The following is a 26,585-nucleotide window of genomic DNA, read 5'->3' as shown; positions in this document are numbered from 1 at the left end:
GGGGGGGGGGGGGGGGGGGGGGGGGATAATAGTATAATGATACTTTTAAAAAGGACTAACCACGGGAGGACTATGTTTCGAACCATTTAAAGAAGTTTACAGAACGAAGCATGCCATCGCAGAATACCAATGCAGGCAACATACTTTCGTATGCATGTCTTAAATAGCGGTGAAAAATAACAGAAACATGTTGGTGGGGGGGGGGGGGGGTGGGGGGGGGGGGGGGTGGGGGGGGGGGGGGGTGGGGGGGGGGGGGGGTGGGGGGGGGGGGGGGTGGGGGGGGGGGGGGGTGAATAACACATAAAATTGCCGCACAATAATTTGTACAAGGGGGCGTTTCCTTAGGATATTTGATTTCGGGAGGACAGAGGCGATAGAGTAAACCCAACTTTAATGAGTAGTAACCTACACAACGTTTGCTTTATTTGTAAGTAAACTATGATATCTTTGGTGGTTGATAATATTGTAAAGTCTAACATACTAAGCAGCTACATATCAAATTATTTGTCTGACTAAATTATATGTAATACATATTATTTACCACTAAATTAAGTACCAGAAACTTGGAAACACGCATTTTTTATCAAGTTATAAATTCTAAAATAATTTAAAATACATATAAGCTTCAACTTTGCCTCTGCGGACGTTTTTTCGAAGTTTTATAACAGCCAAACTACAGGACCTAGCTTGAGTATGACAAAATTTAGTTATTAGGGAAATAATTACGATCCTAACCCGATTTCAGGTGAACTCAGATGAGTTGATCATGGCTCGAGTCTCGAGGCTAAACCGATCCAAAATTCAATATTATAAAAGTAGGTAAAGATATATTTTAATCTTTAAACTCTACCAAATTTAAAAAAATATCAATTACTTTATTTGGAGACATTCTAAGTGTTATTGATTTAGTAAATTAAAAAACAAACTTAAAGATTAATCAGATTACATTAATTAGTTTGTAGTGTTGATAAAAACCACGCGAGCATTTTGAACAGAGGACAAACTAATCGTGAGGAGGTCACACGCTATCATTTACACGTGAATTCTACCTTTCTTCCAACAAAGTTGGAATAGATATATTTAATGGATCGCGGAGGGTACTTACTATTATTCCAGAATATATTTAATAGTTTTACATCGTCCACCTTTTGCTAGATATTGGGTATAACCATAGCTTCATATTTAATATTTATTTAGATATGATTTTTTTTGTGAGTTATTCATAATCCCTTCATTCATAGTATCGTGTAGGACAAAAACAGTAATTTTACTCCAAGTAAGGGCATAGGTTAAGTAATAATTTTCATATCAAATTATTTTGTTTAAATATGTTTATTTTTATTTTATTACCAAGTAAAATTAAAATATCAAAACTTAATCATTATATATATGGTAAATCAAATAATATCCAAACAATGTTTTAGCCCCTTAAACGGTTTGTTCCATATTCCATAAAATGTATATTACAATTTGAGAACTAATAATTTGTATTTATACAGTATTTTTATTTACAATTTAATTGGTATTTCAAAACAATTCTAGAGCTTATACAACTCAACAAACATCTCATTTGTCCTTACAAATTACATCTTAATTTCGCAAATTATAACTAATGAGCTTGTCTAGAAATGTAGTGTTCTGTCAGGGCGTGACAAGGTGTCATACTCATTAGTCTCCTGAGTTTAGTGCAGTTCAGCTGTATCATTCTAACTTACTAATCTACTCATTATAAAAATGTATGTTAAAAACATTTTAAGTACCTTATCAACTTAGCTATAAAACTTAGTTTACATTACTTTAATTGGCTTCGGGTTTTACAAAATCGTGATTTGACAATTGTTGGTGTTCTTGAATAAGGTTTATTTATAGGATATAATACTAACCGAATCTCATTTAATGTTGCACACTAACACTAATATGTACACAAAGGAGAAACACCAAAGCGTTTTGTTATTTGTGTAAACCCATATTAAAAAATATATAGGAGATAATTTTACAATATCTTTTGTGATATAAACGAATAACTATAAATAAATAAATAAATATATATATATATACATATATATATGTATATATATATATATATATATATTTATATAAATAAGGGAAAACTACAATAATTTACTTTACAATATTTCATTTTACAACTTTCTTAAGCTCAAGTACATTGTTTAAACATACAATGAATAAAATAAACAAACAAAAGAAGAAACACCTGATAGCAAACTTTTTAAAATCTAAAATAAAAATTTTGACATTCTAACAAATTTTGATTAGTTATTGATTTTACAAAATAATAACACAATATAATATAATTTTGAATTTAAGATACGTTTGTAGATCAGAATTATTCCTTCCATTCAAAGTATTTCGAGAGCTATTGTCACAAGGTTTAATTTTGCTGATAGCTTTGAGTTAATAGCAATCATCAGAGCTTCTGTTAAGGTCAATAGTGTGTTAGGCTACTGGTTTGTCGTCTTTGTTATTAATATAAAAACGGTTGAACGTTCATTGTTACCCGCAAATAATTTGAGGTTTACCCAGTGTAGTCCTTGGGACAAAACCCTACAGGATAACTTGTAAATTGAATTGTTGGAGAGTTACAGTGAAAATTTACCAGCTAGTGACGCTACTTTGGAATTTATCGGTCTTATCCATAGTTTTCCAAATAACACAACGTGGAATATTACATAGTTAATATCTAAAAAGAATTTTAGAATTGTATCCAACATAAATGTTTGGCCTTGCAAGCATATTTATAAAATTTTGAGGTCTCTTAAATTACTATTCTAGGTGGCCTGGACAATAATTTTTCAGCTAAGGGTGAGTTCAATTTTCTTATGTAATTTCCATATCTCTATTTAAGTTTTACAAACCAGGATTAAAATTTTGTTAAGTATTTAGGATCATTTTTGAAGTGATTTGGAATATTTTTAACCTGTTTAGGTGGTCTAAGCGGCCGGTTCAAAGGTTTTTAGGGTATCCCCTGTTAGTAAGAAACTTTATTAAGTTTGCTTTTGTACATTTTGAAATCTGAAGGGTTTTTACATAAGGATTTGGCTCTAATAGCAAGATTTTTGAAATGGAATTTTTGACATGATTTTGAATGGTAGATAATTTATAATGTGGGTAATCATTGTATTAGTATCCTTAACTTGTATTTTGGTTTTAAAAAAATAGGATTTTCCAGAAAATCTTCAACATCTATATATATTATACAGCTTTTAAGTTTTATTAAATGCATACTTTGTAATAAAAACGTTTTGTCATTTGAAACAAAATATTACAAATTAATTTATTTTGTTTCAGATAAGCACGGTTAAAAATATACGGAGATATGTACTGTACATGTGGTAAGGTATATTCAAGATGTTAATGGCCAATCATTATTAAATTGCCCATTTAATAATGAACGTTTTCAGTAATAATTTTGGTGGTATTCAGGATTCCTACAGTGTGTAATATTTAATCAAACATTAACACCCGCAAAATAAAATTTAAATAAATTTACACATTTTGGATGCTAATTTTTTTGAAATTGCATTAGTTTAGTGTAAACACCAATTACTTTTAAATCCAACCAATACTGTACACTTAACGATTATGTACAAATAGACCATACACTCAGAAGAAGCTTTCTCAGGAACCGGAAATGGCCACGGTAGCTTTTAGAGTTGAAGGATTACCTAGTCGCTTCCGGATACTGACTAGCTTTTTCAGTTTAAAGGGCCTTCAATATTCCAAAACATCTAGAAGATTAATTCTTTTGAACTTTCATGTGGACGTCCGGTACTAACAGAAGCATAATCTCAAATCCCTTCAAAATCTATCAGAATCCTCTGTGGTTACCGACTTTTCAAAGATATTAATTTTTTTTAATATTACAAAATACCAGGTTTTAAATCGCTAAACAAAAGGCTAGAAGCTTTTATACATCAAGACGTTTCATACAACCGATTCCTAAAAATTAGGAAATCCTTGATTTTCGATTTCCTACAAGCCAGGAGTTAATCACAGTCACAGGCCAGATGCAATAGAACAAAAGAGAAAACTAGATACAAGTATTCTTGGGCAGTAGTATAAACAGCACACTTCTATAATTAAGATGTGAAAATTAGATGCTTAGAAAGACCTTACGAGAGGGGAGGTTTATTGTCCTTTGCTTAATAATGCTCGAATTTAGATTAACATATTTTCTAGGCTTTTTCACGTCAACATAAGTAACCACATCTAGATTTTTACCCACAGTACACTTCCAGATTTTACCGAAAGTACATTTACTAATAAACGGATGTTTCTTAATATGTAGTTTTCTTTGTTTTTCTCTTATATATTTCAGTGTCATAATTATGAAATACAAATATTATTCAGCCCGGAATTTATAAGATGTTGTTTATTTCTTCATCTACTTGCAATTTGACTAGCTGAAACATAATTGGATATTTTTACAGTGCTTGATCCTACTGATTTAAAAGTTGCAAGGAAATCCAACATGACTCCAACAAGTTCTCTAACAGGATTTCACTGCCGATTAGTTAAAAAGAAAGTTTAATTGTTAGAAAATTCAAAAATTGTCCATTGATTTAAAAACGTAATTGAATATTTTTCAATACCTGTAAATTCCCAGTAACACTCACGTACACTAGTGATAAGGAGACAGTTGTATGCAGACTGTTTTCCACCTTTACATATTGTTATCACTTTTGAAATCTGAGCTATTACGGGGTAATGGACATCCCAAAACACCACTGCAATGTGATAGTAACGGTTAGCATAAAACCGAACGTAAATGCTTCCGCCATCAGCATGTTTGGGGGAGAATTTTTCCTATGATACTCATGGGTAATTAATAATAGGGGTGTAAATTTAATACTTTAAGGGTAGTTAGAATGACATCCCATGAAATTATCGAAATCCAACCACTGCCATGCTAATTAATGAGGTTAGACGGTTTGGTATTTTAAAAACGATTCACAGTATATCTAACAGTGAATATTATCTTTCAGTCAACAAGACCCCCCAAATGGATACAGTACATTCTCATATGTATAAGAATAGAATTCAATCAATTCAACATGGACCTAATAAATGTAGTCCACAGGTATAGTGTACAGACTGCATTGTAATTAAGTTTTCAAATGTCACAAATTAACTTTTTTAGTGCATAGATTATTCTCTAGTATGTTCTAAAAATATTATTCATGATCAGTTTCAACTTGTTATCCCACTAAAGTATGTATGTCCACAGTAATACACAATATACCTATAAATATTTTAAATAGTTTCAAGATTGTCCCAACAAAGGATAACAGTTATTTAACTAAAAATAATTATTCCTTCGAGTTCAACATGATCCCTCAAAGTATGTATGTGGTGCATAGTATGATTTACTAATTATTCAAAAAATTAATGGTTGCTGATTTCTTCCCTGATAACAGTAGTTACGTTGTTTAGAGCTATTATGATTGTTTAGAGAACAGGAGGTTTTTAATTTTTAGATGAACATTTAGTTTCAGAAATGAAAGCAGTGGGCGTTAGCGGCAGTCACGCTTTGTTGTAGAAGAGACGAGTCTCTCGAGGGGTAGGAAGGTGAGTTGACAGAGTAATTAGTGAGTGTGTGCTTCCAACATTTAAATGTTCTAAACACATTTCTGTACGTAATATGTAGTTGAGTTGATCATTTGTATCTGCCATCTGTTGGTATAATCAAAATTTGTGTTACTTTATTCATCTTACTATGCAGATTCTAATGTAAAGGTAGCTAATTTTAAAATACAACTTAGGGATTACAACACACGACGTGTCGTAAAAGGCTTAAACTGAGGTTGCCAAGCGAAATCTGTGATATATAGCCCATTAATCTCTCGAGCTGTCCTGCGGACGGAGAGACAATCGTATAATAATACTTATTTATTTTATATAGTACCTCTCCACTAGGCAGAAAAAACGTAAAAATATATCAGCCTCAGTAGAAACAGGCAAAAAAAACTCAGCCAAATACCATGGCTGAACATGCCACTACCATAAATTAATTTATGACAAGTAAAAAGTGAATTTTAATACAAATTTAAAAAAATACACACAAATATTTTTCAAGATAATGTCTTCCCATATGTAAAGTATTTATATATATATTAAGTAATTTTTTTATAACAGAGTGGTTTTTATAACAATAAATTTGCTATACAATGGGGGAGGGCTGTACTAAATTGTAAGAATGTGTAAAAATATTCTTACTAACTTCAAAAAATTGCCTTTTTATCTCATGTATAAGCTCAAACTCTAGGAAGAAGGTTACATAATGAATTGTGTTTTAACCTCTTTTTTTGAATATTATTTATTTTTATTCTGCTTAATAGTCGCTGCCATCATTGTAAGCGACTATTATACTGAAGACAAATTTAAAATGACTCACTGACACGAAGCCAAATTGCAGTTCAGTTGAACTTTACTAACACGCTCAACTAGTACCATTGAAATTTAATTTTAATATATGCATAGTGACAAAAAAACTTACATTGTTTCCTTACCAACGTGTAAACAAGCTCTGGAGAACGCTCCACCACATGACGCTTGACAGCCTTCGCTAAAGTTGCATGTAAAATTCAAGTCCATTGAATTTCAATGAAAATATCCTTTTAGATAGATGCAAATGCGATAGTAAAAACAGAAGAAACAATTTTTATATGCACGGGAAGACAAAAGATAAATTTTTTCAGCCTACAATTCAAAACATTATGCTCAAATAAGGCTCATCCAAATTTATCATAGGACCGTTTTATCATAGGACTCATTCTTGTTTATCTTGTTTAAGGCTACTGGGTATATTTTAGCCATATGTACATTTAAAAGTTTTGTTCATGGAGTAATGTTTCATACTAAGAGAGTGTTTAAAATATTAAATGTTCTGGTGAAGTAGCGGTTGTTCCCTGAAAACATATTTTGTCACTACAATTTAATATTGACTTTCCCATTACTGTTTTCCGGTTTACGTTATGAATAATCTACTGTGAATGTGTTGATATGTAAAATGTAAAAGTATCACAACATTCCCACTCACAAATCGTTACCAAATATGTCTGTGTAACTTTATCGTTACCATCATGGATACCCAAGACGATCAATGGAAACTTATTTCTTTAACGCAAAGCCAAATTCCCATGGAGTGACCTGTGCGATCACTAAACTCAGTGTGTTACCAATATATAAAAGAACGCTTAATGCCCAAATGTCTAGTCTAAATGTTGTACGTTTTGTATAAATACATATGTACATAAAATGTACGCAAAATTTACATTATGTATTTATGGAAATGTTTCTTGTAGTAAGAAATCTTAAATCAATCGATCGATTGATCATCAAGGATTAGTGAAAGAACGAAAAGATTCGTACCTAAATCAACTTTTTGAGAACAATTGAAAAGTTACTTCGAAAATTGTTACTTTTAAAATTTAATGTTTAGGTAATTACGTTTTGGTAAATACAGTTTCCTCTGAAGCTTTGCTAATACATTTGATAGACTGAGGGAAGACTACGTATGAGCAAAAGATCCCTCCAACCAGATAAACTAACAAATAATGTTATTATAGTATTGCTTGAGCGATCTTCTGTCTCATTAACTAGAGGGAACAGCCTTGTTCTATGAATAAACGAGTGCCCATATTATTGGAATGGTACTTAATACGCGTATTAAAACTTATTGCCACTCGAGAGGAAAACTTAAAAAAGTTTCCAGTTAGTCATTACACTTTTTAGCTTTATTTGTAATTTAGTAAAATAATGTTTCTTTAATGTCAGGAAAAAATGGTCTACTTCCGGCTTTTAATGTTTCTTTTTGATTGGATATATTTCTAATGCCATGTCAATCAAACTATTATAACTATAACAAAGTTATAAGATCTTTTATATTTTAAAATAGAATATTTTATCTTTTTCATTCAATAGAAACAAACATTCCACCAAACACTAAAGATTATATTATTGTGAGATCTTACATTATTATACGTTTCATATATACAAAATCTATTGAACCATATTTAAGTTTAAAAATAAAAGTGACGCTTAATATAGCATAGTCCTTTGTTAATAGATATATGAACGTAGTGTTTAAAATGTACCAAGACCAAAAACAGCTAAATTACAATTTTATTATATCTGGTGTGTTTATTCTCCTTTCCCACAACACAGGTTTTAGCGAACAATTATGGTACTGTGGTTATAATCTTTTCTATATCATTAATCTTACTCAATAATAACACTTACAGTGTCTTGTTTAATACATATTTGGAACTTCTAGATGCTTAAAGCTCTCAGAGAATCGAGAACAAAAGTTTAAAGAGTAGAGGAGCTATCAGAGGCTGGCAGAGATGCCAAAGTCCAAATTTCCTTTATAGAGGTTTCATATATAGAGGTTGATTGCATCCAGAGACCGGTAAAACCCTATATAACTGTTTGATATTTCTAGAGACTAAAGAGTTTCTAGAGACAAGAAGGTCAAAAATACCCTAAGGAACTTTCAGCTCTGAGAGGGGGGTAACTTCTCGAAGTGTGAATTTATCTGAGACCATGAGTTCCCTAAGGCCGCATGTCCTTAAAGACTGAAAGTTATCATACATCGAAATATATTCAGACTGCGGAGATCTTTAGAGGCCATAAAAACTAAGACGTAATAAGATAATGTTAATATCTTACTTACACCATTTACCTCATTGAATTCACATAAAAGGACTTTTTTCGAATAGTGCAGAGTTATTGGTTGGTACAAAAAAATATCTAAGGTAATTGTATCCTCTCCATCCTAGTAAAACCCTAGACCGGAAAGTGGAAAGCTTTCATGTTGTCTAAATTAAATTGTGAATACGTTTAAATACTATTCAAAAAATGTTATAAAACAACCTGAATGAACAAAGCAGTGATTTTTTTCAAATATAGTACTTCCAACTGGCTTACTTGACATTGTGATATGGCATTTTAACAGTGCATTAAGGGAAAACGGTGAAATAAATAACATCTTGCTTCAACGATCCATTTATCACAAACAACAGTCTAAAAAATAATAAAACTTTTTTAAATTTTGCATGAACTCAATCAGGGTTGTCTCTTATGTCGGATTTATTACGCTATATATCTCAGTTTTGGATGAAATTGACATGACATGGAGCCTGTATTGGGTCAGGAGGCAATATGATGTTGTTCGTAATGGTAATAATACATAATTTAATGCTAATTAGTCCCTCCCCCTTTCCTTCAACTAGTAAATAAATTGTTTTTTATTATATATTATTTTTATTATATTATTATACCAATTACATGGTATACTTTAAATAAAAATAAAAATTTAATAAATAAAATTTCAAAATTAAAAATATTAGCAAAAAAAAGGACAAAAATCTTATTTTAGAATTGTAAATGGATAGGGAATAAAAAGGTAAATTTATATTGTAATCCAGCGGCAGGCACAACGCGCTTGGAATCTGGTCTAGACCTGACTTGATGGCAGTGAATGCTAAACAATAGTTTACAGTGGACTCAATCTTTTGTTAGGGGGCGAACCTGCGTTGAGAGAGATTTAAACAGGCCTGCAGGAACAGGAGCGTAGTCGGTGCTGGCCGAGAAACCACGCTCTGCTACCATTCCGAGTTGAGAAGCGATAGAGTAAAGTCTTTTAGTGCGAGTTTAAAACTAGTGTCGGGCGTAGGATCCGTCGGTATAAATTATTTTAATACCGAACTCCAAGACCTTCACGACCAAAGATCTAAGTACTTTTGTCTGAATTATTAAAATTTTCTAAATTTGAAATTTGCAAAATTAAGAAGTGAATTAATTTGAAATTGGAATTGAAACTTTGAAATTAACGATCCAATTCTGTTGAGTGAGGGACTATAATATATATAAATTGTAAAGGATTAATTTATTTAAAGTCGAACGTAAAATTTCATTGAAATTAAAAGGGATTGTAGTAAAAATTAAGAGCTGCAGGTGCTGCACCATATCCTGTAGGAACTTGTGAAAAATTCCTGTTTGAGAACTGTTTAGTTTGTTTGAGAATTTTATTTGAAAGAAGTTTATAATTATTATTTTATTAGTTTTGAGAAGAAGCCTATTAATTTATTTCATTCAAATTTATTCAAGAATATTATTTTACTTTATATATTTTATACACACGTATTTAGAGGACAGGGAGCCCATATTAAATCGAAAGTGCCATGCCAAATGAAGTAGTAATTTTAACCTGTTGTTCAAAAACATTGATTTGGTGGAATACAAGGTTAATAATTGACATTTGAATTGATTTAATAAACCTGAATAAAAAAAAGGGGAGTGCAGTTTTAATTTCCACCAGTATCTACTTAAATCTTATGTGTTCGAGACTATTTAGGGTCATCATAATAAAAACAAAAAATTTTGTATATTAACATTCAGTATACAAATAAGTGCGCCACTCTGCTTGTATTCTGGTGAACCTTAATAAAATTGAACTTAGTGGTTGTAAATTAATAAGTGGCTTGGATACTGGAAAATTATAAAGTGTTTAATATTAAACTTTTAAAATGGCACTTAAGGTGGACTTGTTAACCAAGGAGGAATTGGACTATGAAATTAGGTTAAGAGGTGTGGAAGTGTCTCCTAGTCTTAAGGTGATAGATTTAAGGAAAAAGTTACGGCAGTTAATAAGTCTTGATGTAAATAGTAATTATTTGAACCTGAGTGGAAAGGTCGTTTTCAAGGAGGAATGTGATAAAATTAAGTTAGAAAACCCAACTATTAGGAACTAGACTGGAGGAATCCATTGAAACAGGGACTAACATTGGACATAGTTAGGTGTGAAACAAAAATAAATCATTGGCAGCGCCGTCTGACTAACTTAAGTAAATTGTTTAAAATCGAAGAGAAGGATATAGCTAAACATGTTGAAAACCGGAATAGTATATTAAGTGAATTGTTGTTAAAAATAAAAAACCTAAAAATTGACAAGGAAACATCTGATAGCTTGGTGCGCACGTTATCTGATTCCAATCTGGAAATAGAAGGTGAGCTGGAAGAGGCTGGTAAACCGGAAGTGAAAGATAAGTCTGGTCTAAATATGAGAGATGATGTGTTTGTTTCGGGACGGCCACATTTAAGTTATAATAAACTACCGAACCCCATTGAGCGTTATTTGAAGGAGTTAAAAATCTGCGATGCATTAAATGTTCAAGAATTATTAGATATCTTTAAAATAATCTTGAAACTTAAAAAGGAAACTAAATGTACGGAAGAGGATATTATGGAGATTGCGATTTCACATAGTCAGGGAGCTTTTTTGTCGAAACTATTGGAAATAAAACAGGACAATGTCACGGTCAAATTAATGCTTGAAATATTATTGAATTATTTCGTACCATATCATCAGCGTGAACTTTTGAAATTTGAAAAGGTGCACCGTCCCCAAAGATATAATGAAAGCTTATCCAACTACATTATAGACATTAAGGAATCAGTAGAAGTACTTTGTTGTAATATAAATGAAAGGGATGTTGTGGAATTAATTAAGGTGGGAATTAATCCTGAAACCAGAAATAAACTAGTGTTTATGGGAAATCCGAGCACATATTCCGAACTGGATGAGATGTGTATAAGGGCGAATAATGTAGGTTATGCTGACAACGTGAGGAAAAACAGGGAATAATTTGAATGTGAATAGGAAGTATAATGTATCGGTTAACAGGATCAGGGCGAGGCAAGAAACAATAACTTGTTATAAATGTAATAGACCTGGTCATTATGCTTATCAGTGCCGGGAGCTAAACAGGAAACCTGTTGTAAACCAGCGGAGACCTATTGTAAACCACACTCCAGCTATTAACCCCGAAAATGTAGGTCTTGATGTACAGGAGTCAAAAAACACGTTAGTAGGGAAAGTTCGAACAATGAGTTAAGGAAGGGCGAACTTTCCCGGTTACCTAAAATTGTGTCCAACAAAAATTCACATGAATTTTCTGCTAAATTAAATCATACTTGGCAAAAGAAAAATTCTGAAAATATCAGTTCATTGCCCAGCTTAGAAATAGATTTTGGCAAGAATATATCATTAAATGTATTATTAGATACTGGTAGTAATATAAATATAATAAGTGATAAACTGTATAAACTATTATTAGAGAATAAGATTGTAAAGTGTTACCAGTTATCTAACCTGACATGTATGAGTGCTGAAAATAAAAAAATTTCCGTAATCGGCAGTGTAAATATAAAAATTAAAATAGATATGTTCACCTGGAAAGTGGAATTTCTTATAGTGAAGGACTTAGCCCAAAAGGGCAATTTTAGGAGCGAACTTTATAAAAACATTCTGGTTTGTTAATAGACTTGAAAAATAATTGTTGTCGATTTGACTTTAATGTAGAGAAGTGTATAAAATTTGTGCAAAGTATTACAGTAGCGTGTATGAACACCAATCACACTTATAAAATAGGATGCGAAGAGGCCAGTAATGAAATAATAAAAATTATAAAGGAATTTCCAACGGTATTTACCGACAAAATTGGCAAAACTCTAGATTATGAGTATAAATTAAAAGTTAAAGATCATGAACCCGTAAAACTTAGACCATATCCATTGAATCCACCTAAACAATTAAAAATAAAAAAAATTATTGACGAATTTGGAACAGGACATTATTCAACCAAGTGTGAGTCAGTACTCGAGTCCAGCCTTTTTAGTAGGTAAGGAAGATGGAAAATCGGAAAGATTAATTACAAGGAGTTAAACAAGAAGTTGGAAGGAGTGAGTTATCCTATAGGCGACATGCACGAAACTATATTACCATTTGAAGGGAAACAATTATTACTCAGTAATAGACTTAACCAAAAGTTTTTATCAAATAAGTTTAGCGAAGGAAAGGCAGGAGTTAACTACGTTCTCGGTACCTTTCGGAAGTTACAGCTTTAAAAGAATTCCTTTTGGATTATTAATTGGAAGTGGGGTTCTTGTCGTCATTTATGAATAAAATCTTAGGAGAATTGAGATTCACTTGCACTCTCGCCTTTTTGGACGATATTATTGTGTATTCGAAGACATTGGAGGAACATTATATGCATTTGAAACAAGTGTTAGAGTGTTTAAAGAAAAATAATCTTACTGTGAATCCGGAGAAAGTAAAATTTTGTTATAATGAAATTAAATTTCTGGGACATTTGGTTTCCAAAGACACTATAAAGAATGGACCCTGACCGTACACGGACGTTATTAGAATCTCCGAGACCCCGGGACAAGAAGGGTATTGCGAGATTCATAGGGATGACTAGTTATTTCTCTAAGTTTATTCCAAATTATGCGGAAATAGCTCATCCACTCAATGAAATGAGGAAGAAGTCGCCCAAATTTATGTGGGACCAAAAATGTCAGGAATCGTTCGATAAACTGAAACGAGCGGTTACCCGTCCCCCCGTGTTAGCCATCCCTGACTTCAACAAGGAGTTCACAGTCCCAATGCGACGCGAGTGATAAGGCCCTCGGTTCCTGTTTATTACAGGAAGCGGATAATGGACATTTAAAACCGGTGGCCTATTATTCGAGGAAATTTAATGAAAGTGAGGTGAAACTTACTACCTATCAAAAGGAAGCTTTGGCAGTAGTCTGTTCAATAAATAAGTTCCGTAATTTCCTAGAAATGAGACCATTCAACTTAGTGACCGACAACTCAGCATTGGCTTGGGTATTGTCCCACTCTCGCAAGTTAGGAAAATTAGGGCGCTGGGTGGAGGTTATATTGTCTCTACCATTTAAAATTTCGCATGTTAAAGGTAATCAGAACCCAGTAGCGGACTATTTATCTAGATTATTTCAAGATAGTGAAGTTGACAACAATGTGTTACATGAACTAGAAAAATTAGTGAATAAGGACAAGATGAACGATAACTCTTTAAAAATGAACAATGAAACTGTAAATAATAAGGACTTAGTAATAAGAGAGGAAACAGTGTCTATAAATAGTATAAGTACGATGCCTTTTAGCTTTATGGACTTAAAACGCATCAGAAGCAGGATGTAAATATAACTAAAATTATGGAGGGTGTATTGAACTATACCAATAGTGATGTTTACAGTGTGGAAAAAGGGGTGTTATTTTATGTGAACAATAAAAACAATTCTAAAAGGATCTATTTACCTGAGCACTTATTCAAGGTTGTATACGAGTATTATCACAACTCATTGTCTGGCTGTCACTTCGGCATTTTAAAAACACAACAGAAAATAAATGAAAGGTTTTATCACCCTAAACTAAATGATTAAGTGAAAAATAATGTAAAATGTTGTGAAGTATGTTTGAAAGCAAAAAGTAGCAACTGGAGGGACCAAGGACCTTTGAACAGCAATCTGAGCAGTCGCCCAATGCAGAAGTTATATATGGATATTTATGGGCCATTACCTGCATCTTCCAATCGAATGCAATACATCCTGATAGCAGTAGATGACTTCACCAAATATAATTGGATAATGCCACTCAGGAAATGCACCTCAGTTAATGTAATTAATGCATTAGAAAATAATATTTTCAAAAATTTTTCTTTGCCTGAAGAATTCGTGACGGATAATGGAACATATTTTTGTCAGCGAGGAATTCAAAAATTATTTGTTTAATTTGGGCATAAAACAAAGGACCATTATACCTTATACTCCTCAAGGAAATAAAAGTGAAAGGCAAATTCGAAATTTAAATCAAATTCTGACAGCTTATTATCATAACTGTAAAAAGAATTGGGACAAGGATTTGTACCATGTGCAAATGGCCCTAAATACTTGTCACAATGAAAGCATAAGTCGTCTGCATTTGAATTAATGTTCAGTTTCACAGCAAATGATGGTTTGTCACTAAAATGGCAAATTAAAGATATTTGTGATGAAAAATGGAGCAAAGATAAGAATGCAAAGATGGTTGAAGCTATTCAAAATTTAAAAAGACAGAATGAGCTGAATTCGAGAAGAAACCGATACAACCGAAATCACAGGCAATTAAAAATGTATGATGTAGTCTATTGTAGAATTACAAATCAGCGATATAAGCTAGATCTGAAATATGAAGGACCATTCAGAATAATTTCAATTATTAGCTCCAACTCATATGTAGTTCAAAATTTAAAAGAATTGAATGAGTTCCGTAGAATACACTTGCAGGATGTGAAACCCACTGGGGAAAGAAGAATGCATATTTAAATATAACAAAACAAAATAATTACCGAGGGGTAAATAATATGAATTACAAAAAAAATTTTAAAAAAGGAACTGATTAAAAATTATGACGAATTAAATTAGTTGTAAGGAATGAAGAAAAACTATATTAGATGTACGCTGTATGTATGTATGTTTGATTTGAGAAATTTCAGTGACAAGGAAGGTTAAATTAAAATATATTGAACAATTGAGGAAATTCTATAGCCCTGTTTAAATTGTAAATATTAACTTGAATTGTAATCTTGTAAAAATGTATTTTAAACATGAAGAAACCTCAAGAGGAATAAAAAGTTTAATAATTTGGATAAAAGGGCACAGGTGAAGTAAACAGTTGCGATAACTACATGGTTTGGGAGAGGAGGAGTGTATTAAAACAATTCTGTATTTATTTTTCTGAATAATGCACAAATCCGAAACTCATGGTCCGTAATTAATGTTATTAACATGTGTTATTTATGTTTGTATGTAAATTAATAACTAACACGAATGTTGGAATATTAATTTAAACTTGTTAGTCTGATAAAATTTATGCCAAGGAAGAGGGGGAAAAAAAAGACTGTTATGTCTATGATAAACAATGGTATAGGTAAAAATAATAAAATAAGAACTGACACCCCCGTCTGGGGATATGTTTTAATTCTATATGAAGCTGCGTCAACCAGTGAATGGGCGAGCCAAGGACACACAGTCGTGCAGGGCGAAGGTTCCAAGGACGACCCAACTGATAACAGACCGGACCTGCAATAAACATCCCAGAACAACAATCACCGTCTTCCTCGTTCGACCCATTGTGAAGGATTATCTGGATGGACTATCTTTGTGGTAGGACTTAGAATTGTAAAAAGGTAGGTGGCAATTGGACTCTTAATATTTGCCATAGTTTAGGTCAAGGTTTCTATTGAGGAACTTAATTGTTTAAGTTTTCGAAAAACAATCTGATAATGTATGGACTCTTTTAAAAAGAATTTTTAATAATTAACGCTTGGTTAAAATAACTTGACAACTAGTATGCTGCCTCTTCTTACAACTATTTATCAAAAATAAATTAAAACAAATATTATAAATAAAAAAAAGGTTTTGTAGATTTTATGATGCATGTTAAGGCTAGGTGGAAATACAATTTCTAAAGGATGTGAGATAAATTCTTAAAGTATAAAACTTGGCAGATACCAAGCGCTTTAAGGGGGGGTGTGTATACCAATTACATGGTATACTTTAAATAAAAATTAAAATTTAATAAATAAAATTTCAAATTAAAAATATTAGCAAAAAAAAGGACAAAAATCTTATTTTAGAATTGTAAATGGATAGGGAATAAAAAGGTAAATTTATATTGTAATCCAGCGGCAGGCACAACGCGCTTGGAATCTGGTCTAGACCTGACTTGATGGCAGTGAATGCTAAACAATAGGTTTACAGTGGACTCAATCTTTTGTTAGGGGGCGAACCTGCGTTGAGAGAGATTTAAACAGGCCTGCAGGAACAGGAGCGTAGTCGGTGCTGGCCGAGAAACCACGCTCTGCTACCATTCCGAGTTGAGAAGCGATAGAGTAAAGTCTTTTAGTGCGAGTTTAAAACTAGTGTCGGGCGTAGGATCCGTCGGTATAAATTATTTTTAATACCGAACTCCAAGACCTTCACGACCAAAGAGCTAAGTACTTTTGACTGAATTATTAAAATTTTCTAAATTTGAAATTTGCAAAAATTAAGAAGTGAATTAATTTGAAATTGGAATTGAAAACTTTGAAATTAACGATCCAATTCTGTTGAGTGAGGACTATAATATATATAAATTGTAAAGGAGTAATTTATTTAAAGTCGAACTTAAAATTTCATTGAAATTAAAGGGATTGTAGTAAAAATTAAGAGCTGCAGGTGCTGCACCATATCCTGTAGGAACTTGTGAAAAATTCCTGTTGAGAACTGTTTAGTTTGTTTGAGAATTTTATTTGAAAGAAGTTTATAATTATTATTTTATTAGTTTTGAGAAGAAGCCTATTAATTTATTTCATTCAAATTTATTCAAGAATATTATTATACTTTATATTTTATACACACGTATTTAGAGGACAGGGAGCCCATATTAAATACTGGCATTTTGTGATTTCACAATACAATTTAGAAAATTTACTCACTCAAATTAGAAGTCATTTTATTAATCATTCTTGTTTCTGGAGTGTTTAGTATGCCATTTAAAATTATTTATAATCATTATTGGGTATTTCCTATTATTCAGCAGGAAATATCGCATAAATTCACAGATAACTTTTTTTATATGCTTAATAAAACCTATATGATATTATGAAGCATTATATATACAGTACAGGTGGTGGCAGGAGCCAACGTTTTTTGATGTGTGAAATTTAAAATGCCAGTTATTATGAACTGTAACGGAAATTTATCTATACCTTTGGCCCACAAACCAAAAGGATATATTCGTATACCAATACTACTATACTGTATATCTAACACAAAAAAGTTGTCAAGATTATATTAACACCTATTGAAATTTAACGGAAACTAACTTAATCTTTTAATAACTTAAAGATATGCTTCATATAACAACGTAAACACGAGTTAAGGCAAAACAAATAGCTAATAATAATTTTAACAACAATCATGCATAAAAACATTAACATCAAACTATAAGTAAATATAGAAAACTATTTAAATTAGTTATTATATTAATTCTGATACTACTAAATAATTCAATATTATTTAAGCACATCACAAAATATCTTAAGCAAGTATTTTACGACATTGCAACAGAAAAGTATATGATAGCTACTACTAAAGTATAATATGTAATAGAATATTCTCAATTTTATTTTGTCTAAATCTCTTCACATAACAAAAAGTATTCGTATATGCAGACAGTCAGAAGCACTCTATAATAAGTTATTTATGATTGAACCAAAGGCAAGAATTGGTAAACTAAAGATGAAACTTCATAGAAAATGTACGCTGTGTATGAGGTAGAGAACTCTTGGAAAAGTAATTCAACTGAGGAAACCTCCGAGGGCACTTAGTTTCTTGTGCGGAGCAGACATGGCCAGTTCGTTACCTCGCTCTAGCAGATTTATCTGTCCCCATTCTCAACAGTTGCTTCTGAAGATTGCGAAATATATCTTACATACACTTACAAAATATTGAAATGTATTGTTAAAGATTTATATATTTCAACACATTTAAAGTAATTACTAACTAAAATAAATATTAAAAAATATTCTTTTAGAAAACCTAACATTTTGTCTATTTTTGAGTAAAATTTGAATCGTATTATAAACACCAATTTACCCTTTGGAATAAATTGATTTTCCCTTTTTAACCTAGCTACTAATGATATGTTTCAGAGAGAAATTTCACAAAAAATCATAGATATGTTACTGAAAATTATTTTAATTATTGAGGGATTTGTGTAACATGTGGAACTAAAGTTAATATAGAAGTTAGTTTCTTATACGACCAAAAATATGCAAATTAGTTATATATTCTCCAATCAGCAATATATTTTAAAATTTGCATGCAGTCTCAGCGAGGCCTGTTACGCGACACGAGGACGTATGGTGTACTTATATATTGTGTAAAATCGCAATGATCAAACAACAAAACTTATTACAATTATATAATGAGTGGTACTTTTACTTTTGGTTTAGAAATATATATTTTTATATGTTTATACTTAAATAAACAATACTTCTAAAAATTTTACACTCAAGTCAGTGGAGATGAATGATTGTAGTAGAATAATTCAACGTTTTCTGTATTGAAACGGTGAATTATTCAGATGTTTGTCCACGGACAAATATTGGCAAGGTAACAAGCTTGTTCTGTACCATGTCTGATCCGGATGGATGATAATGGATGGATGATGGATACAAATCCATCCATTGGTTTCAAATTCATTTGTTTTGTTTGTAAGTCTTTATCAATAACTCTGTCTCAAAGGTGTTGTGAGTTTTTTCTTTTATTATGAAATATTTCCATATCGTGTTAAATAATATTTAACTAAATTCTCATTTATAATTGAGTTATTAACTTAGCGTATAAAGTCTTTAAAATACGATATACAGAGTGTTACTTATGTAGGCAGCCAAACTTCAGGAGGTTATTCCCACATTCAAAATAATGAAAAAATGTTAGTGAACATACAGTATGATGTTTCACACTCCGTTTTCTGTCAATTTGTCTGTATTTTATTTTTTTTAATTTCTATGTCTCAGGGTTACTTAAGATAAAATTATGAAACAGTATAAATGTTTGGTCCTAATAGTTTATATATTAAAAATAGTTTCAATATTTTTTTTAAAAACTTCCTTTTTAAAATATCATTCATTTGGTAAACATTTATATATTTCGGTGAATAATCGTCCGATCTTAAAAATCCTTATACCTTAATATTTAGAACAAACTATCCAATAATATTTTTATCACAGAATTTATTAAATTTTTTTATACATTTATTTTAAAGTTTAAATGACCTCAATTAACATTTTTAAACTAAGTATTATATATATATATATATATAACATATTCTAGTGAAAATCATTAACACACAAAAACGTTGAAAAATTTGTCTTACAAATTATGTAATACAGATATTTAAAGATTGAACAACGATCAATTGAAACATTAAATTTTTTTTAATTGTTGAATCTAAGCTTATCTCCTAGCTATTTGCCATTATTTAAATAATAAATATACGTTATATCTTTTTTCATCTCAACCATTTTGTATTTCCTAATAAAGAGGTCATACTTTTGAAAGTTAGAATCACATTACGAATTATAAAGCTGTACAAATTTGTGAGCTTTTTACATTTTATTTTATATACAAGTCCTAATTACTGTACCTTACAGGTACAAATTTCTTTTTTAATCGTAAAAAATTCTCAAGATTATTTAAAATATAAATTTTTTTCTCTGCTGCTATCAGAAACTTTGTGTGTATTAATTTTTTTAAATTAAATTAACTTAAATAAGTAATATTGAGTAAATTATAAAAATCACTCGTATGAAAATATTATATTAAACAAGGAACCCTTCAAACTGTTTGAATAATAACATTTAATATTTCTTGAACAAGCGAATTCAATATACATGTCAAATTGGATTGTCGAAACCAAGAACTTATTGGTTATGCATTATTCAAAAACTTAACTGTCTTTGCAAGAATACCCCTGTAATATTTCCTCCCCCGCTTCACCATTCTCGCTGTATAGACAAGAAACGCCATTAATCTTCAGCACTGACGGCGGAGCTCCTTCAACTATTGGTTACTACTCAACTAAACTTTCATCTTTTTTTTTCATTCAGAAAGTTTTTTTTATTTTTTTTGTAAATAATTTAAATTTACTTTTAATAAAATTATATCTTTCTGAAAATTTTAACTAATTTATTGTATCTACAACAGATTTATGCTACCATTTTACTACATATTTTAATTAAAACCCCATTATACGATGTATATAATTTTAAAAAGTGAGATGTATGATAACATAAAATATACTAGTAAGAACATAAATTTCAAATACTAACATGGTTTTTTACACACACCAAACATCGAAAACCATAGAAACATTATGGTTTTAGTTACATTGAAATGTTATACTAGACTAAGTCTTTCATCTCTTTGAAATAAAATTATGAAAATAATATTGTTACTTAGTCAAATAGCTATTGATAAAAAGGAAAAAACCTGTCTGAAAAGGTGCGAATTCTATATTTATTAGTAGAAGATATCGTTTCGTTCAGGTGTTGTATGTTAATAACCAAAATATCTAATTAGAAAATACGACATGCGAATGAATAGTATTATAGTCTATAGATAGTATAGTATAGACTATAGTAATAGTAGGATAGTCGAGACTCCAGAGAACAGTTTGGTAACAGGATTACATAGGGTTATTGAGATAGGATCCGGAGTTATCCAGTTGAGTCCGCTCAGTTTGTCATTTCACCAACAGCTTTCCCTATCTCACAACAACAGCTGGCGCCAAGTATACTTCGCCGATAATCTGGGAATAAATGATCAGAAAAATATTTAGTGTTGGTTTAACAGTATAATGTAACGTTATATCTTAAGAATTGATACCTCCAATATTTTATGAGAAAGACATTAAGATTTCAATTTCACTAATACGGTTGGTGAATGGAAAAGCATTACGAAAAAGCCATGACGTGCATTTTTACTGTTATTTAGTTGTATTTTATGTAATACATATTTTCGCAACCCTGTTACTCATTACTCGTTATAATAAAAGGCAAATCCGATGTTTTGAATGTAATATAAAGTAAAGTTGTAAATAGTAAAGTAACTTACCTTGGTTGATGTTTTATTTCACAAATTAATATGGATATATTGTGGTGATGTCCTTCTGACGAGACCAAGTTGTCATGAATATTAAGGTGTATCGATAAATAGATACCGTCGTGACTTTGTTTTAGGCGAGTTTAACTTAGAGTTTAAAGTCTCCAAGTTTGATTTTAACTATGAGTACGACTTCGAGTGCTTCCAGCATTCATGTTTTAGACTTCTAGCCTACTAATCTTCACTTTTTCTGACTGCAGTTGCAATGTCGAGCCAAGACGTTGACACCCGCGCTTGTGAGTCGACATCTCGTGAAGGGTAGTCAATTTTAAAGATTTAATAATTATTAAGTCCTATGCAAAATTCCCGTAGAACATTGGAACCATTAGGCTCAGGCTCACCCCATGATATCATTTATTTTATTATCACTCTATTTGGCAGCAACATGATTATATGTTATTTTATTGTTAACATCTAAAAATGGTGCTTTTATGATAATATGCTATAGGTAAATATTATAAGTGAACTTTTCAAATCGCAAATTCTATTCATTACTACCACCTCAGCGGTATCCAGCCCCATGTGTCCCGTTCATTCCGTACACATTGTAGTTTAAAATGTTTGACCATATATTACACATCATAAAGGCTGTGATAAAGCTATATTTTATCACAATAACAAACTAATTCGTTTTACTGTATTTAGTCAGTAATTGTTAGTAAACTTGTCGCTTTCAGTAATAATATTGTTAGATTATTTTTGGATAAACAGGGCTCATTTTACCAGCGCCCTCATTATACGATAATAAAAAAGAAAATTATTAGTATTATCACCAAAAAAGAACAAAAACAGAGACTGTTGTTACTGAAGAAACTCAATTATTGATGTATTCAATCATGTCATAAATGTTTTCTGTTCTACGTAAACAATTTTTATTACGGCCTGAAGAGATTCTCATCTATGAAAATTAAACGTGTAAAAATAAATTGTACATTAAAACGTGCAACTTAGTGATTATTAGGACGTAAGTAAGTATAACCACAGACTCTGATGATATCGGGTGCCTGTAATATATACCGTTGCCTAACGTCGATACCTTTTACCGGTATTTCTATCTTGTGTGAATTTCCTTAGTGTTTATTTTTACGTTATATTAAACTGAGTTTTTTATATGGTTTAAATAAAATGTACATTTAAACCAAACGAATTACTTCGTATCACTAATATTACTAACATTTAAAAAGTAAAATTTCTAGGTTGAAGACTCGATTTACTTTATCTATCTAGCAAAAAACCTTATTGCAGATTACTAATCTTCGCGTCAATATTTCATTTTTAATGTAGGAAAGAAACCTTATATTGCTTGTAGTGTTCAAACTGTTCGAGTACGTTTACAAACTAGAACAAGTAGTGAACGGTTTGTGGAAACCATATCCTATGTATTTGTCAATATTACTACCTCCATATCGCATTGAGCGCCTGATCTTTTGAACGCATCGAACAATAATTTTAGGTTTATGATGGACAGCTTATACGGTTTACGGCTGAAGGTTAGTTGTTCCTATGTCTCATACGAATATTCCACTCATGTTTCTGGTGTGAGTTAGTTGGGAAGGAAGCATTCCGGATTAATACGGTGATTAAGTTAATGAAATAATTAAGGTGCCATTAATATTTTGCCACCAAACAAAAGTTTCTCTGTCCCTGTCTACTATGGCTCTTGTAGGTAAGACTCAGTGTCTGTATGTACTAATATTGTACAGATCACATTTAGACCAAAGGGAATAGAAAATTATTACGTTTATACATTCGAAATGTGTGATAAACTAAAATGCCTGAAACATTCTAATAATTTCATCAACATTTTAAATAGGAGATCGTTGGAGTTACGGCAGACTTGCTCTAGACTTTATTTGTAGACTATCTGAAATCCCTATGAGGGAATAAGAAAACATTCGAGCTAAAACCAATTGTTCCAACACTACTGGGCTTGAATAAGTGAATCGGTCTTTTGGGATACAACACATGTCCATTTTTGACCATAATTGAGTTTGACATATTAAATTGTTTTAGAAGGCTGAAATACAATACGCATAAAACCACTCATAATCTCTTAATAACCACGGTAATGTCAAATTTTCAAATAGATATCCCTGTGAGTAACACCTCTTCTCCTGGAAATGTGTGTGTTTTTTTTCAAATTACTTATATGTAGCAAAGAGCAGCACTGTATATTCCTATTGAATTCTAACCTAAACAACTGTAAATAAATTTATCACTTGTGCTGTCCTGTTTGTTTTGTTGTTTATAGTTTGCTAAAATATGTTTACAACTAAAAGAATGTTCTAGTGAAAGTGACAGTAATAATAGCACACGATTAAAACGTAAAAAAGGCTGAAGCAAGTTGAAAATAATTATGAAAGTATAAAGTGTTAAAAAAGTTTTTATGGAATTATTACTATGTATTTAGGATCGAAAATTGCACTATCAGAAGTAAAAAAGTCGACAGAAACTACAAACACCACAGAAACGTATAATAATATTTAGCTAACCCACACTTATAATATATATATATATATATATATATATATATATATATATATATATATATATATATATATATATATACATTAAATTGTGGGAGTCGAACCCGGATCTCTCACTTTCCGGGTGAATGTGCTACCATTACACCACAGAGCGCTTACTTTTTCCGATTCAATTATTTTGTATTTGGCCGTATCTGTCACATATGCGTTTAAATAAGCAAACTAACATATGAGAGTCAAGATCAGAGAGTCCATCTATCAGAGAGTCAAGACATATATTCAGAAAGTAATGAAAAGAAAGATTTAGCCTCTGTATTCGCAATTGTATTGTCTCTTGCTTAAATGGCAACAATTCGCAGTTCGTGATCTTCTCTACTGAATTCAGCTAGCAGATTACATCCATCAAGTTTTGTATTCACTATAGCGTTATGATAAAGACCATATTCATTGAGTACTAAAAACAAAGGTTTTTGCCTGTTTGTAGCATGAGGCTTAGTATATCTATTATATTTTATTTTCTATAACTTTTGGTGTAGAATAGATGGTTTTTAATCATTATGCAGAGTAATATGGTTGTTAATAATCTGAATTTTTGTTTCTGCGTGGTATCTAAACATTTACAATCTGCATTCTTTCATTTATGGGTCCCTGCAACTTCAAGTTTGTTTTGTCGATACTCCTTTATATGAGGAGATGTAAGGAAATGGCTGAGTATTCCGTGTGATGGCCACTATAAAGTGAATTAAAAAGTAGGAAATATTATATTTTTTTGTAAGTCGCATTACAAATATAAAGGGTGGTTTTATTTACTTAGTATTCATGTAATACTGACAGTTGTACCTTATCTGATTGTTTAAAGACTTGGAGTTTTTAATTTTGTTAAACTATCAAGTTTTCTAATTTCTTCAGACTATTTTTGTGCTCTCCCTTCACTTTGCTACCAGTAGTCATTGTTCCTAGTACTTCAATAGAAGACATGCAACACTAAGAGTACACCGGTATGAATAGTTGGGAGCATACAATATTCCAGCTATTTTTATAATATTACGGTAAAGTGTTTTTCTTCTTCTCTTTATGTAAGGTGTCTGTTTCTGGGCACCAATTATCTGAACTTCCTTTGCTTTCAAAAAGTAACTTCCAAAACTATTTCACCAGCATGGACCATCAATACTTTCCACAATCAGTGTCCGATTGTCTTCAAATTATTTGTGGAGTTCGTCAGAATAATATGCATGGAACGACATATATTTGTATGGTCATATTGGCAGGATAAAGATTCCATAGTCCCTAAAACCTTGTGTTAGATATTTCTGCTGCAAGCATTAATCAAGTCTTCATGAAAACCAAGTTGAGTAGTTTGATTAGGGTCTCATCAGGTGCAAATAAGAACACTTTTCAGATTTCTATAGTTTCGTCTTCCAATGAACTAAAAAATGTGACAATATTCCACTATATGAATTGACTTATATGTTTCTTATTTTTTTACCGATCTTGTTTCTTTTACTTCAAAGTAACTGAGATAGGTCGCATATACTGACTTGCTACCGATTAAGAACACCCTACCATAGTCTTCAACGCCTGGTACATCATTTGCAATCCCCACTTATTCTACCTTTGACTCACCTAACTTTACATTTTCATAGTGTAGTAGGTCTGGTGGGATAGGGTGATCTATAAATGTTTCTTGATTGCATTCCTTTCGTCATGTGTTGGTCGTTATTTGACAGAGCGTCACAACTTCAGAAAAGTTTGGTATTGTTGATTGTCCTTCTTCATTCAATAAATTAGTTTACATCACATAACACTGCTTGATGTTCTCTACATAACCAGCTTAAGTTATAATTGGTGAGCTTTAAAAGTCTGCTTGGTATGTCAGGTCTATTTATAATAGTATTTATAAATGCAGGATATAATTTTTTTATTAGTACAATAATGTTGAATAAAGCATCCATGACATCACCGATGAATGTGTTGTCTTCATAATGTTTATACCAAAATTAATGAGATACAAAATACATTAGGAGAAAGTTGCAACCACTGCCTTTAAAACACTATAAGTAAATTCCTTTCCCAAAAAACTGGCAGTATTACGGTTTTAAAGTAGGGTAAATGCAAATTTGAATCATGAAAACCAAAAAAACTATCATTAGGGAAACAGTCCTTGGTAAGTATGTACCCTCTACAGTGGATACCATGTTCTAAGAGTATGTAATAATTCTTTCTTTCAAGGACTTATTTTCAGTTAATAACACTTTATTTCAAAATGTAATTATTTGAAGTCAATTAATAGTGAGAGAATTTTTGCATCTGCAGTACTGTATTGTTGTGCAATATTTTGGAGCTACTTTGTAAAAGGGTTTGTTTTTTTATTAGTTCTTCATCCTATAGAGGGTATAGATGGGTGCTTTCAATATGCTCTATGTTAATCTTCCTCATCTGCTTCACTTTGTTTTCAAGGTAATAATTGGTTTTTTTAACTTAACTGTTATTAATTAGTGAAAAATCTAGTTTATTACC

Source organism: Homalodisca vitripennis, chromosome 7 (genome assembly GCF_021130785.1).
Source record: "Homalodisca vitripennis isolate AUS2020 chromosome 7, UT_GWSS_2.1, whole genome shotgun sequence".
In the NCBI taxonomy this organism is placed as follows: Eukaryota; Metazoa; Arthropoda; class Insecta; order Hemiptera; family Cicadellidae; genus Homalodisca; species Homalodisca vitripennis.
This window is presented reverse-complemented; position numbering follows the sequence as displayed.